Source organism: Pogona vitticeps, chromosome 1 (genome assembly GCF_051106095.1).
Source record: "Pogona vitticeps strain Pit_001003342236 chromosome 1, PviZW2.1, whole genome shotgun sequence".
Lineage (NCBI taxonomy): Eukaryota > Metazoa > Chordata > Lepidosauria > Squamata > Agamidae > Pogona > Pogona vitticeps.
In genome coordinates this window covers 177,939,964-177,953,997 of record NC_135783.1, presented here as the reverse complement: position 1 = coordinate 177,953,997, position 14,034 = coordinate 177,939,964, and the positions used below count along the sequence as shown (strand labels likewise).

At 41.8% G+C, this 14,034-nt stretch overlaps 1 protein-coding gene and 1 long non-coding RNA gene across 33 annotated transcripts in view; one reads left to right on the top strand and one right to left on the bottom strand.

Moving 5' to 3' along the window:
- Positions 1-14,034, top strand: part of MAP2 (microtubule associated protein 2) — a 334,548-nt gene that overhangs the window by 72,743 nt on the left and 247,771 nt on the right. The window lies entirely within an intron of this gene.
- The window catches only part of LOC144584085 (uncharacterized), a 231,038-nt gene that overhangs the window by 138,107 nt on the left and 78,897 nt on the right, over positions 1-14,034 (bottom strand). The gene's annotated exons all lie outside the window — the stretch shown is intronic.

The following is a 14,034-nucleotide window of genomic DNA, read 5'->3' as shown; positions in this document are numbered from 1 at the left end:
AGCTTCAGGACAAATGTCTAAACAGTAAGGACTTTTTTTTTCTTTTGTTAACTTAAATGGTATTAGTTACACAGCAATCTTTATTTGGAAAGGAAGAGTTCTTAGAGTTATACAGAGGAGCCAATATTGGATACTTAAGGAGTGACTTGTGTTCTGGGTGCATCACCCCAATATTTTAGGGGCATCCTAAATATTGTGCCAACCCAAGCAGTCCAGTCACAGACTGCCTGGGTTGGCACAATATGTTTCCTGCCCATGGTTATTCTTCTCAAAATGGACTGCTGCTTCTTTAGTCTTTCCCCCACCCCCATGTAAGGATAAACCCAGGGGCCATGGCAAAGAGCTGACGGATAGCTGGACAATTCCACCTGAAGGAAAAAGCACACTTTGGAGTGCCAGCCAGAGGAAAATGCCTGCTGTAAAGAGTTTTCATCCCCAGTTGTCCTGGTTGTCTTTCTGACTAACAGGAGCGGATGGTGGTGAATAATTATCCTAGACACATTCAGCTTGTCTATATTCAAGGACGTTCTAACATTAGGATGAATCAATGTAAAACTGCAGTAGAAGCAGCATGTATTGTAAATCTTAATGTGAATAAATCTTGCATCAGTTTTGACCCAGCTCTACATCTCCTTTTCACCTGATACAGGTGATGCTGTCCTGTCCCTTCAGCGCTGCCTGGAGGCCGTACTGGGATGGATGCAGGAGAATGGGCTGAGGCTGAACCCGGACAAGACGGAAGTTCTGAGGGTGGGTGGCCCCGTGGTTACCGGCTTGGGGGACTCTCTCACATTTGGGGGGGTAACCCTGGCCGCGAAGAGTGGGGTCCGCAGTTTGGGCATACATCTGGACCCGACGCTTACCATGGAAACACAGGTGGCGTCGGTAGTCCGTACCGCCTTTTTCCATCTTTGGCGGATTGCCCGGCTGCGGCCCTATCTCGACACGGGGGCACTCACCACCTTGGTGCATGCGCTCGTAATCTCAAGATTAGACCACTGTAACGCGCTCTACGTGGGGCTGCCTTTGAGGCTGATGCGGAAACTCCAGGTGGTGCAGAATGCGGCGGCCAGACTCCTTACCGGAGTGAGAAAATACCAACACATTTCTCCAGCGCTGGCCGCATTGCATTGGCTGCCCATCCGTTTCCGCATCGACTTCAAAGTTTTAATGCTTACTTATAAGGCCCTAAACGGCTTAGGACCTCGATACTTGGCGGAACGCCTGCTCCCACCTAGGTCTACCCGGTTCACCCGCGCGAGTCTGGAGGTGAGGCTGAGGGGCCTGACGCCGAGAGAGGCCCGGAAGGAGAAGACACGAAACCGGGCCTTCTCGGCGGTGGCTCCTCGCCTCTGGAACAACCTTCCTCCAGAGATACGCGCGGCTCCTACGCTGGGTGTTTTTAAAACTCAATTAAAAACATGGTTATACATCCAGGCCTTCCCTCCAATCAATTCCTGATCCCTTTTCTAATTTTCCTTATATTCCTTTTTGTCTGCTGTGATTGTAATTATTACTTATGTTTATGCACATGTTTTTTAATTGTAATTTATCCTTATTATATGTTGGAAGCCGCCTAGAGTGGACTTATAGTCCAGATAGGCGGGATATAAATTCAATAAATAAATAAATAAATAAATAAATAAATATAGGGACTCTGTTCTGCTGAGTATGCAAGTTGAAGTCCTGTGTAGGAATCAAGAGATATTTTGGCACAGGTTATATCTTTATGAGAATGTTCTGTAATTATCAGGAAATTTGAATGAATTATGTTTATTCTCTGAATGAGTAGCTTTTGATGCTGATGTCGCTGACTTGGAAGTGACAAGACAAGCTGGGCCAGGGACATCATCCATGACCTCTGGGAAAATTGTGATTCATTTAGTTATTATGCTTCTTTCCTGGAGACAGAGAAAATTCACTCTGCACCAAACAGAGAATATCATTGTCCCCTTGGCATTTTATTGGACAAAGATAAAGTACATAGGGCTCAAGCAGATGTTACATGTATCACCACTCACAAATGGACCATTTTATCGTTTCCAGGTGGGGATAGGTATAGGAATAGCTTCCGAAAGGAGTAGTGTGAAGCTGAGTCTCTCTCTCTCTCTCTGTGTATGTGTGTGGGGTGTGTGTGCGATGTTTAGCACTGTTTCTGGCTGCAGCTTCTTCTAAAGCTTGGTGGAGCCTCTTTGTCATCCAAAGTGGCACTGTTTCCAAGCCCAGTTCTAAATCCACCCGAAACCAGCTTTAGGGATTGCATGGGTGCTGGAAGTGGTAAGTAGAAAGAGGCTTTCCAATTCTCTGCTTTGCATAGCCTCTCTTTGCCTAAAGCTTCTTTTTCCTGAGTTTAAGAAAATATAATTGGGAGCTTTTTGCATTCATGTGCAATGAACATTTAGGCTTTCAATTAGTGATGGACAAAAATGGCATAATGAACTAATTCTTCTTTTTAAAAAACATCTCTGGTTTATGAATGTAAGATATTGTGTTTCTGTAGCAATCATTCAAAATTCCAGGAAATGGCCTGATATTGTTGCACAAAATTTTGCTTCTGTTGCCAGCAGGAAAAAGGATGCAAAGCTTTATATAGCAAAGCCTGAATGTTGACAACAACAATGGCAGCACTCACAATGGTCTACAGGGTACCCTCTACTGCTCACTACCATTTGCAAAGAGATACCAAGCAAGGGAAACTCCCAGAAACTGACTCCTTTCATGATCAGTTAAGTACTTCTCATTCAAACACAAAGCAATTGTTAGGGCTGGGTTTTTGACAAGTTCTCTAAGTATCTACAGATACCACATCCAACTAGAAAGGCACATAAATGGATGCTCAATCATGTCAAATCTGAACCCTCACTAGAGCAAAAATGAGTAAACTGAGGCTGCCTTACTATGCACATATAATGAGAATACAGAATTGACCAGAAAATACAGCATTGCTAGGAAAAGTAGGGGGAGCAGCTGGAGAAGAGGAAACATAAAATGAGACAGATTGTCTCAGTAAAGAGAGACACAGCTGTTAATTTTCAAAACCTAAGTAGAACTTACTAGAAAAGACAATATTGCTGGGGGGGGGCAGTAGTAAGAGAGAACAACCTAGCATAATTTGGTTTGCAAGAAAAGATATATTTTGGAGGGCATTAACTCATATAGTCACAACATATCACTAGTGACTTGATGGAACATTAACATCTTTGGAGGGGTTTTTTCATTACTAACATTTGTATAGTGACAAGATGGGTGGAATGATTGAGAGTATGACAGGATATAAGCACCAACCCATAAGGAGATACAGTGGGGTCTTGACTTGAGAACTTAATCCATATTGGAAGGCGGTTCTCAAGTCAAAAAGTCTGTAAGTCAAGTCTCCATTGACCTACAGTGCATTGAAAACCGATTAATCCCGTAACAGGCCGTTTTTGTTCCATTTTGGTTTTTTTCTGGTCTGTAAGTCAATTCTCAGGCTGCAAGTCAAACCTAAATTTTGCGGCCAGAGAAGTCTGTAACTCAAAAAGTCTGTAAGTCAAGCCGTCTGTAAGTCAAGGGTCCACTGTAAACAAAAAAGAAAAAGAAAAGAAAGGGTATTTTCACAGTTTAAATGAGCGAGGTTATGAATATTTGTTCTCTATTCTTTTTTAATACATGTTTTACATTATTTTTAACCACTAGACCCAGGATCCCTTTACAAACACGAATCCTTGTTTGGCCAGGAAGGAGTTGAAAATTCAATTGGATCTTGACTGACAAGTGCAAAAGTTCAGGTTACGCCACACCTGGAGCTGATTTTTCCTTCAGAAATATGTGTCAGGAGTCTGGCTTCAGAAATCCTGAGAGAATATTTACTGGAAGTACTCAAGGCTGGAATAACCACAACTGCGCTGTGTTTTTGTAATGCAGAAATACTTTGAATATGCCTTACATCTTCCCTGGAGATACATGGCAAAATGTCCCAGTTTCTGGAGGATTGTCACTCTTACTTTCTTTAAAGAAAACCTGACTCAACTTATTCTGCAGCTTCGATAATGCGCAGTGGTGGGAAGATTAACAGAGGAACAGGTCAATTCTTCTTCCACTGAGTCTGACCAATATGGCAGATTAGAGGGTGGGACTTTATTCTTTGCCTTACTGTAAATGAGTGGGGGATTTAGAACTTTCCTGTGTGGGTGATATACTTCCCATCCTGCCCTGAATTTTTTCTCTCTGATCAATTCATTCACTATCGCTGTCCAGACAGGTTGCTAATCTGAATGGTCATGCACTTCATTTTGAATTATCCTTTTATTCTATATTCTCCATTTGAGAGATGTATTCTCACCATGTTATTGAAATACTGAAATGGGACCACCCTTTCTGCTCTAAGTGTCTTTTCATTTTCATAATTAAGGATGGGAATGTATTCGCGAAGGCTTTCACGGCCGGGATCTAATGGTTGTTGTGGGTTTTTCGGGCTCTTTGGGCATGTTCTGAAAGTTGTTCTTCCTGACGTTTCGCCAGTCTCTGTGGCCAACATCTTCAGAGGACTGGAGTAGGAACTCTGTCCATCTGGGGTTCCTCCAGGAAGGACAACTTTCAGAACACGGCCAAAGAGCTCAAAAAACCCACAACAACCATAAGGATGGGAACTTTGGTGTGTTAAAAGTTCTTAGATATTGTGCATTCTTAGAAATCCTATTCACTGATTTTAGGTCTAAGTTGCCTGATAAAAGGTCTAACAATGACTTCAGGTGTTGATTAACTCTGAACACAGACCCCCAGTTGGGATTCAACTCCCTGTAAGAATGCAGATGAACAGTAATACCACATGAGCTCAGTCTCCGGCTATTTATTTACCTGGGAGCTTTCTTCACTTTTATATTATTATAGGGGTCTGAAGTACTCTCATCTTTAATTTGTTCATCTTGAGTATTGGATAGTTATGTGGCAGCAGCTCAGCCAGTCCACCAGTCCATCTAGTTGGCCAGCTATGCAACATAATGGTTTATAAATGGATTTGACAGTCCAGCTAATTAGCATACACTGCTCTCCAAGTAATTTCATTTGGTCATCAGAATTTCTACTTATGTCTTTTATAGGAGGGGGTGGGCTTGCTAGTCCTAGCTTGCCAGTTCCCACAGCACCAGCTGGAGTTTGCAAATCAATTGCTAGATGTAGTGGCTCAGATTGATTCTTGGGTGATTTAATGAGTTCTCTAGAATGAAGTTTGCTTGCAGATGATGAAAAATGTTTACCCAATCTTATCTGCTTAATATCTGGTAGCAGTGCATTGTCATTTTTTCTATACGTTTTGGGTCTTTTCATTTTCTTGGTCTTCACAGTTACAAATGCCCAATTCTGTGTTAACACTCCAGTGTGGAAAAAGTCTATTCTTGCAGCAATAGTCAGTTATAGGCTTTTAGAAATGACTCTATTTACTCTGTTTATGCCATTACTGGGCTTGGTTTTAGAGCTGCAGACACTCAAAGCAATAAAACAAAACTCCCATCAGGAAGGTAGCCAAGCTTTACCGTCCAAACAATCCAACTCAGCTCCATTTCTGAATATCTCAGAATATGCAGTGGTGTTACTGAAATCAACTTAAAGCCATGTGACAGTCATGTGGTATTTAAATCGCTGTGTGCGTTCCCTTGGGACAACTTTTATCCCCATGGTTTTTAAAGGAGAAGAGAGGCAAGGAAAAGAGGATTCAAAACTACATGCCAGGTGAAGCTTCCTCTTTTCCTTCTTCCCTCCTCCTCTTCATTTTCTTCTCTCCCTCCTTCTCCCCCACAATCCCAAACCTATGACTCCCTCTGATCTTGGAGAAATAATCAGTTTCATTGGTTGTTGGAGGTTTTTTGGGCTGTTTGGCCATGTTTTGTAGGTTTTTCTTCCTAATGTTTTGCCAGTCTCTGTGGCCAGCATCTTCAGAGGACAGGAGTTAGAACTCTGTGTTCTGGTGTAGTGTGTGGGATTGTTGAGTATTCAAGTCCCAACAATCCCATACTCAGCAATCCCGCATACTACACCAGAACACAGACAAAGTTCTGGCGGAATGTTAGGAAGAAAAACCTTCAGAACACGGCCAAACAGCCCGAAAAACCTGCAACAACCATCGGATTCCAGCCGTGAAAGCCTTTGAAAACAAATCAGTTTTATTCTTGAAAAATGGGGGTGAAATCACATCCGCAAAGCATTTTAATAAAAAAAAATAAGGTAAACTCTAGCCTGTGAAGCAGTGACTAAGTGATGCAGCAATAAAGTAGACTTTGAGTGACTCTAACAAGAGGACCTGAGCCCAGACCAAAAACAAAACAAAACAAAAAACAAACAAACAAACAAAAAACCCAGGAGCAGGGAAGAGGGAACACAGATGGAATTAAAGGAAGAGGGAGCCAAGACTTGAGTGTCCCTTTCACAAGGCAAGAACTGTACCTCAGCAGCTCAAGGAAGAAGAAGAGGAGGAGCAGGAGGAGGCGAGTAAGTGCCTGCAAGAGCTATTTCTTCTACTGCTGAAGTTTGAGGTGGAATGGAGGAGCTTGCACTACTTCCAGTGGCCACCTGACAGCAGGAAGAGCAGCTCAGCCCGGTGTGTGCTATCTCAGCCCGGGCTACAGCTGCTACCTCTTGCTGTTAGGAGGCCGCTTCTATTTCTTCTTCTCTGCATCTGTGCAGAACAGTCAGCCAGCTTCTCCCCCCCCCCCCCCCCGGCACAAAAGACTGAAGAAAAAAATGTTTGGAAAAAAATTATGCCAACAGAGGCATTTACATATGGCAGATTGCTAGAAATTAAATCAATTTAACATCCAAGTTAAAATAAATGACCCTCTGGCAGAAGAGTTAAAAAAAACTCACTTCCACTCAAAAAAACTATGATTCCCTGTCAAATTAACCCATGCTTCCGACCACTTTTTTAAAACATTGATTTAAAACACACTAAAACTGGTTTAAATAGGACTTTTTTAAAACTAATGTAACCAGGCCAGGGTATTAGATATTAGGTCCAAGAAATTAAGTATTTATAGGCTGCTTGGAAATTCTGCAGTAATACAACTGCTAAGGAAGTCAATAACTGTAATCCACTTTATCTTTGATACTATTTATCATTAGAAGATTCTTTTCACTGTGCAGTATGATATTACTGCCTTCTTCACACGAGGAACTGGAGTAGCAGGTAATCATCCTGTTCCTTGGAGTGCTGAGCTCCCTCCCACTCTACCTGTCCTCATTAAATGATTAGCCCAACAGGCAGAGAAGACTCAACCTCACAGCTGCTGTTCACTACTTAGACCCAAATCTTGGTTTGTCTCATCTTGACCCATTCTGGATCCCACACTTGAGTGTTCAAGTCCTTCAAAGTCTTTCTTCAAGGCCCTATAGAAATCTGCAGCCCAGGATATAGCTTGGTCATTCAATTTGCTTCTTCCATTCTACACTTGAAAACAACATGGGGATCATATGTCCCCCTGTGAATCTTGTCTGCTCTGTTGTCATGTTGCATCCAAAGGAGCTTGTCTGTCCCTGTTCTAGATAGTAATGAAAAGGCTGTTAAGTATCTCTGGATTTCTTTTTCTCAGTTGGTATTCCTAAACCCTTTAGTTTAGGGAGGAGTCCCTTTGGCAATGTTTTACTTCCAAATTCATTCTTCAAAAATTTGTTTCTGGCTCTGGGGTCCCTAATGACAACAGCCTCTGTTCAGTCTCTCCATGATTACTGTGACTGCATTATCCAAACCACTTCTAAAATTATCTGTATAATTCAGTCCTCAGCATTTATTTTTCTGGCTTTTCTTTCTGGCTCCATCTTGGGCCACATTTTTAGTGGCTTGAGGTCAAAACCCCATTTTCCAATGGGATTTTTCCTTTAGGCCTGAAAGGTAGCCTGTGACCCTAGCAGCCCCCCCCCCCCCATTGGGAAGTGTCTGCCTGCTCTTCATCTCCAGCCCCTCAACAGAAATCACGACTGCCCCTTCTTTCAACTTATTTTGTTTCCTCTTGCCCTAGGATCTACGTCTGCCCCTGCCATCTCCTCTGTTACCAGAAATGGAACCTCCCCTGGTTCCCTAGGCCTCTACTCCCCAAATCTTCTACTCGGGGTGTGACAAAATGTCTTAATTTCAGTCAAGACAGGCTGTATCAACATAGCTTGTTGAGATGTCTCTATTCCCCATGGTATTTTTTTTTTTGTCGAACCTTTTGAACAGCAGCTGTGAGTGAACTATTTCCTCTAAAATCAATTCTCCTACTCAATTAAAGAACAGGGTACAAAATTCCATGTTGCAGGCTGCACTTTGTGGAGATATTTCTTTGCTTTTCAGGTGAACCTGCATTGGTCCAAGGTGGGTCATGCCTCAATGAGGAAATCCGGCATCATATTGCTATCTATGTGGGCCCCACCTACTAAGGAAAAAATAAGCTCCCCTGAGGGAGAAATAAGCTCCATTGAGCAAAGTAAGAATTCCAAATAAATAGTATTTTTGTTTAATGCTACCAGTGCCTCTTTGGCTGATTTCCCACTTTTTTGATCTATTTTTATTGGTTATTTTTATAACTAACAATTTAGCCTTTGAATTCTTTGGCTTGAATTCCTCATTGTCCGTTTTGAATTCCCAATTTCCCCATCTGTTTTCTTCTTTTCAAAATAACTCAGATATTTCTTCTTGCCTTGTATGGCCTCCTTAGCTCTGCTGTTTAACCACAATGATATCCTTTTTGGACTAACTTGTGCCTTTTATAAGCTGTGGGATATACTTTATTTGATCCTGTATTGTAACTTTTTAAAATATCCTCCAAGCTTTCTGAAAGGATTTGACCTCTCATAACTGTGCCCTTCAGCTGTCTTTTCACTAATCTTCTCATGTTTGAGAAATTCCCCTTTTTAAAATTAAATATGGCTGGGGTGGCTTTTCAGGGAAATTTTCCACTTACTTGTATATTGGATTTACAGGCACTGTGGGAGCTTTCCTTCCCTCCAGCCAACAACAAGCAAACTCTTCTAGGTACCTGGATCTTCTTTGTTGGACTGCTGCCCTTGTGTTCAAGGGGATGTCTGCTAGAAATGCTCTTTCTGAAAACAGTTCTTGCTGCATCTCTCTTGAAGACTAACAACTTCTTGCATTCACTTAAGGAAACGCTATAGACAGACCATATCAGTATTTCTGTTATTGAGAGCCAGGGAAAGTTCCTTGTGGCGCAGCGGTTAAACCACTGTTCTGCAGCCAAAACTCCTTTCTATCCTTCTATCCTTCCGAGGTCGTAAAATGAGTACCCAGCTTGCTGGGGGGGGGGGGGAATGTGTAGCCTGCATAATTAACTTGTTAACCGCCCAGGGAGTGCTCAAAGCACTATAGGGCGGTATATTAGCAGCACACTTTGCTTTGCTTTTGCTTTGCTTTGTTTTGGACTGCAACTCCCAGAATCTGTAGCTAGGATGGCCATTGGATCTGAATGGACCTCACTTTTAAAAAAGCTCTCAAATTGCCTTCAAAAATAACTCTTAAAAATAGCAGGGATAAAATACTGTTGATACCAAAACAGCTAGTGCTATCACTGCTCATTTTGATCCTTTTGACATGTAATTATGTTATGCCTTCACTTCCCTAAAAGTAGAGTGTTACAGGTAACGATTTAACTTTAATTCACTTCCTCCCATCTCCTCCTTCCATTTTTCATCATAGCACTAATTTTTATATCATATGTTATCTTAGTTGTCCTCCTTTGAACCCTTCCCAACACAGATAAGATCAACTAGTACTGTGTAAAATAAAGGCAATTACCTCTTGTGAATGAGACACTAGGAGTTTTACGAATGTCTTAAGAGCACAATGGTTGTTCTACAAGACATGGTGAGAACCTTGCTTGTACCTCTTGTGACTTATGCAGATATAGTTGTCCATGTACCAGACATTCATTTATAAATTCAGTGGAATTCACATCTATGAATGAGAATGCCTCACACCTTGAGGAAATCCCATTTGTGTCTCAGTGGCTGCGTGAAACCATTTTGTGCCTTGAGCCATATTCTTGGAGCTTTTCACTCATCTTACTGCTGGAACACCCATTCTTCAGAAGCATGGCTTAGCATAGAGCCCCAATGTGCTATGCGGATATGGACAAAGAAGTATGGGAGTGGAAAATAGGTGATTCAAAAAAATGCATATAGGATATCTCACTCATGGGATTTTATTCTTCCTACAATACATTTTGCAGTATTCCTTCCAACCCCCCACCCCGTTTTCTGCAAGAAGGAAGCAGGCACATGAGACTGCTTTTTGCTTTGTGCATAAAGAACGGAGTTGCAGATCTTTCTCTGAGGGGTGGTGAGTTGGTATTTGCAGAATCTCATTGCTTCAGGGTTGGTTTTTTTAAACTAAAACACTAGCAGACTGATTCTCTGCATCCAAATCCACATCTAAATCACAGTTGCATTGATTGGAACTTAGCAAAGAGGAATGGGAGAATAAAATCAGTGTAATTATTTCATATGGGTATGTCTATCAAGAACACTTTAATTCAATTAATTACCAAAACTTTTTTTAAAAAAGCTGCCACCTTATTTGGAGAGACCATAACTAGTCTATGAGTCAAAACTATTGGCATGGGCTCTGTTTATTACAGCAAGGGTTTCTGCAGTACTGCCTTGGGTATGCACCTCAGAATGACTGAACCAACACTGTTTTATTTTTGTTGTTCAGTCATTAAGTTGTGTGGGACTCTTCGTGACCCCATGGACCAGAGCACGCCAGGCCCTCCTGTCCTCCACTGCCTCCCGGAGTGGGGTCAAATTCATGTCAGTAGCTTCAATGACACTGTCCATCCATGTCATCCTCTGCCATCCCCTTCTCCTCTTGCCCTCACACTTTCCCAACATCAGGGTCTGTTTTATTTAGTCTCTGAGAACACTGCTGTTGGTTATGTTGCTAAAAGATAAAGAAACAGCAGTATACAATGCATCTTCTCCCTCCATATTTTACTTGTGTGCTGAAAATGAAAATGTTACCCAGTTTGTGGCCATAATATATCAAACCACATTCTGTGGACTGTCTCTAAATGGAAACAGTTTGGGCTAATATTTTTTCATGGCTGAGAGTATGGGTAAATATCAATGTAATTTTTCATGTGAAGGCAAATCCTGTATTCTTTTCAATACCAACTGTGGTGGTGGTGTAAAATTAATATTGTATGACAATCGTAATACAGTACTTGTTTTTATGTGCTATCAAGTCCCTTCCAACTTATTGCAACCCTAACAGGGTTTTCAGGTATGTGATGTGTTCAAGGAGGGCTTACATTTGCTACCCAGAGTGAGTTCCAATGGCTGAGCAGGTATTTGAATCCAGGACTTCTCAGTCCTTGTCCAACACTCTCCATGGCTCCACTCAGGATCTACTTAATGATCGGCAAAGAGATTTCAGAATAGTAGCCTTAAGAGATGTTTCTTGGGTGCTGTAGTGTTCCAACATATCACGAATCTCTGTTTTCAGCCTCTTTTGAATAAGATGGAATATTCATATAGTCAGAGACTTGCAGTGAATCATTGCAATAGAGTGGAAGGGTATATCTACACATATTTCAACTGGAAGAAACACAGTGAAATAAATGGGACTTGTTAATCACAGATGATTTGAATTCCCTTGATTTGAGTAGTTCTGTGCTAATGGTGACTAGAACTGGATTTTGTTCATGCCGGGAAGAATAAGGATATACGGTAGGTTAATCTGTGGGTAAAAATTCTTGTATCCTTGTCATCTTACAAGCGCTTGACATTAGAGATCACTGTTTCACAGAATGCTCCATAATCAGACTTCACAGGAAACAAAGAAATGGACGTATATATTAGATATGCATGCCAAAAATACACATCACTTTTTTTTAAAAAAATGGACCTTTTTCATCTGTTGACAATATCACTAGAAATAATACCATATGTGATTCGTCATTAGAAACCAGAACTAAGGCAGTAATTTAAAGGGGGAAGCAAACTTTTATAACCTGGCACAACATCACAAGACATCAAATGCTATTTTCTGCTCTGCCCTTTTCTCGCTGTAGTTTTTTCTGTCATTTGCCATGGTTATTTCATTGAAAACTATCTTCATTGAAAACTATCTTCTAATGGGAGCTGGTGATGTTTCCCAAGTGAAAAGGAAGGTCTAGCCCGTTCAGAGCCATCACACCATTAGTGCTTTTGCAAACATCTTTGGTTCCTGTTGGTGAGTCACATACGGCATTCACCATCAGAACATGGTCATGGCACATCTGCCTCTTTCGATGAGGTGGTAAGGCAAACTGTGTGACCTCAAGATTCTGCAGCTTGAAAAATGTGAGGTTTCCCCCTGCACTGTTTAAGCTAGACCCTTACCAGAGAATGTCTAAATCCTTGACCAATCCTGTATCTAGAGGAACCAGTCACCAAAAATGAATTAGGTAAGAATATTGGAGCCAGAAGGAAGAGTCAAAAACACCTGTATGTACATACAGTAGATGTCTGTAGCCACGGTAGGTAGCATAACAACTCCATGAACATCTCCTACATAAACAAGAAAAAGGAAGGAAGAACCTGTGTGCCATAATTGGATAGTACATCCAAGCAGTCATCTAGACCAGCGGTCCCCAAACTTGGGCCTCCAGATGTTCTTGGACTTCAACTCCCAGAAATCCTGGCCAGCAGAGATGGTGGTGAAGGCTTCTGGGAGCTGTAGTCCAAGAACATCTGGAGGCCCAAGGTTGGGGACCACTGATCTAGACTCTAGAGCACCTTAGGATCTGTAGCTCCAGCTGCTTTGGACTCAGGCTCAAGCTCCTGCTTCTCCTTCTGTATAAGAGTTAGTCAGTCCAGGCTGGGTTGCATGAGAGGTGCTCTTGCCTGAAGGGTAGCCCACCCACCTCGGCTCCCTTCCTGGTCTTTTCCCTAGAGGTTAAGCTGAATTTTCCTGACAATTTTGGAATCCTTCTTCTTTCCTCATTATTGTACTTTAGCTCCTATGACAGGAAGGAGTGAACTCCTCTTGGCATCTCTTCCCACCCAAATATTGGTGACTCAGAGACCAGATGCTATGTTGTATAAATAAATAGATACACTGGGTGTGTGGGACAGGATTATAACACAACCACAAATTACAAAAGACATAAGGTCTGTTCATACAGAGAGGATGGGGTTCACTTGTACAGATTTGAATCTTGCAGTCTATTACCATCAGAGAGAAAAAGGAAGGAAAAGAGTGACTCTTTTCTCACAGTGATGTGTCTCTATAGTGAGATTTCCACCACTCCTCCAAGAAAATTTATGTGAACTCTTGTGAAATTTCTTGTAAGTTTTCAAATTTCTTCTCTCCCTCTCCCTCCTTCCCTCCCTCCCCCCCTCTTTTTGTTTTTTTTTAAGGAAGAAATGCTAGATTGCCCAGGATTGTTATAATTCCTGTACAGAATTCACATCCTTCCCAAACAGGATGAACTAGAAAGGTCATAGGTTTCCTGCACATAACAAGTGAAAAACAGGGGGGGGGGAATGATGGAGAAAACGAGGGTTTCCAATGAGTAGCTGGAAAATCTTGATGGTGCATGAAGTCTTGTCATGGAGTCTCAACGTGGCAAGACTTAGAAAATGGCTGAGAATGAGAAATCTTGTGAGTAGTCACTACATCCCTGGTCACTTGTCACCATTGGGTTATGACATTTTCTTGATACCTGGCTCTGTTGATTGCAACTGGATCTTGACACACATTTTTAGGGATCATCTTGACCCGAGCCACAAATATTCCTGGAGTATTTGAGTTCTTCAGGACATGTAAGTTGATCGTGGCCACGATGCCAACTTGAATCCCAGAGATCTACTGCATGATGCCGCACTAGCCATTTGATGTCAGCTACACAATCATTTCTAAGCTGGGGCTGAACTGAGTCAAGGTAGATAGCCTTTCTGCCCAGTAGAGTTTGCTGTGTTCCCAGACATGGTGAGGACCTACTAAGAAACAGTTTTAGGAACCTAAAATCATATGTCTCTGCAGTGTCCATTGATGTTAGGATCTTATACTGTACTTGAGTGTGACCATGG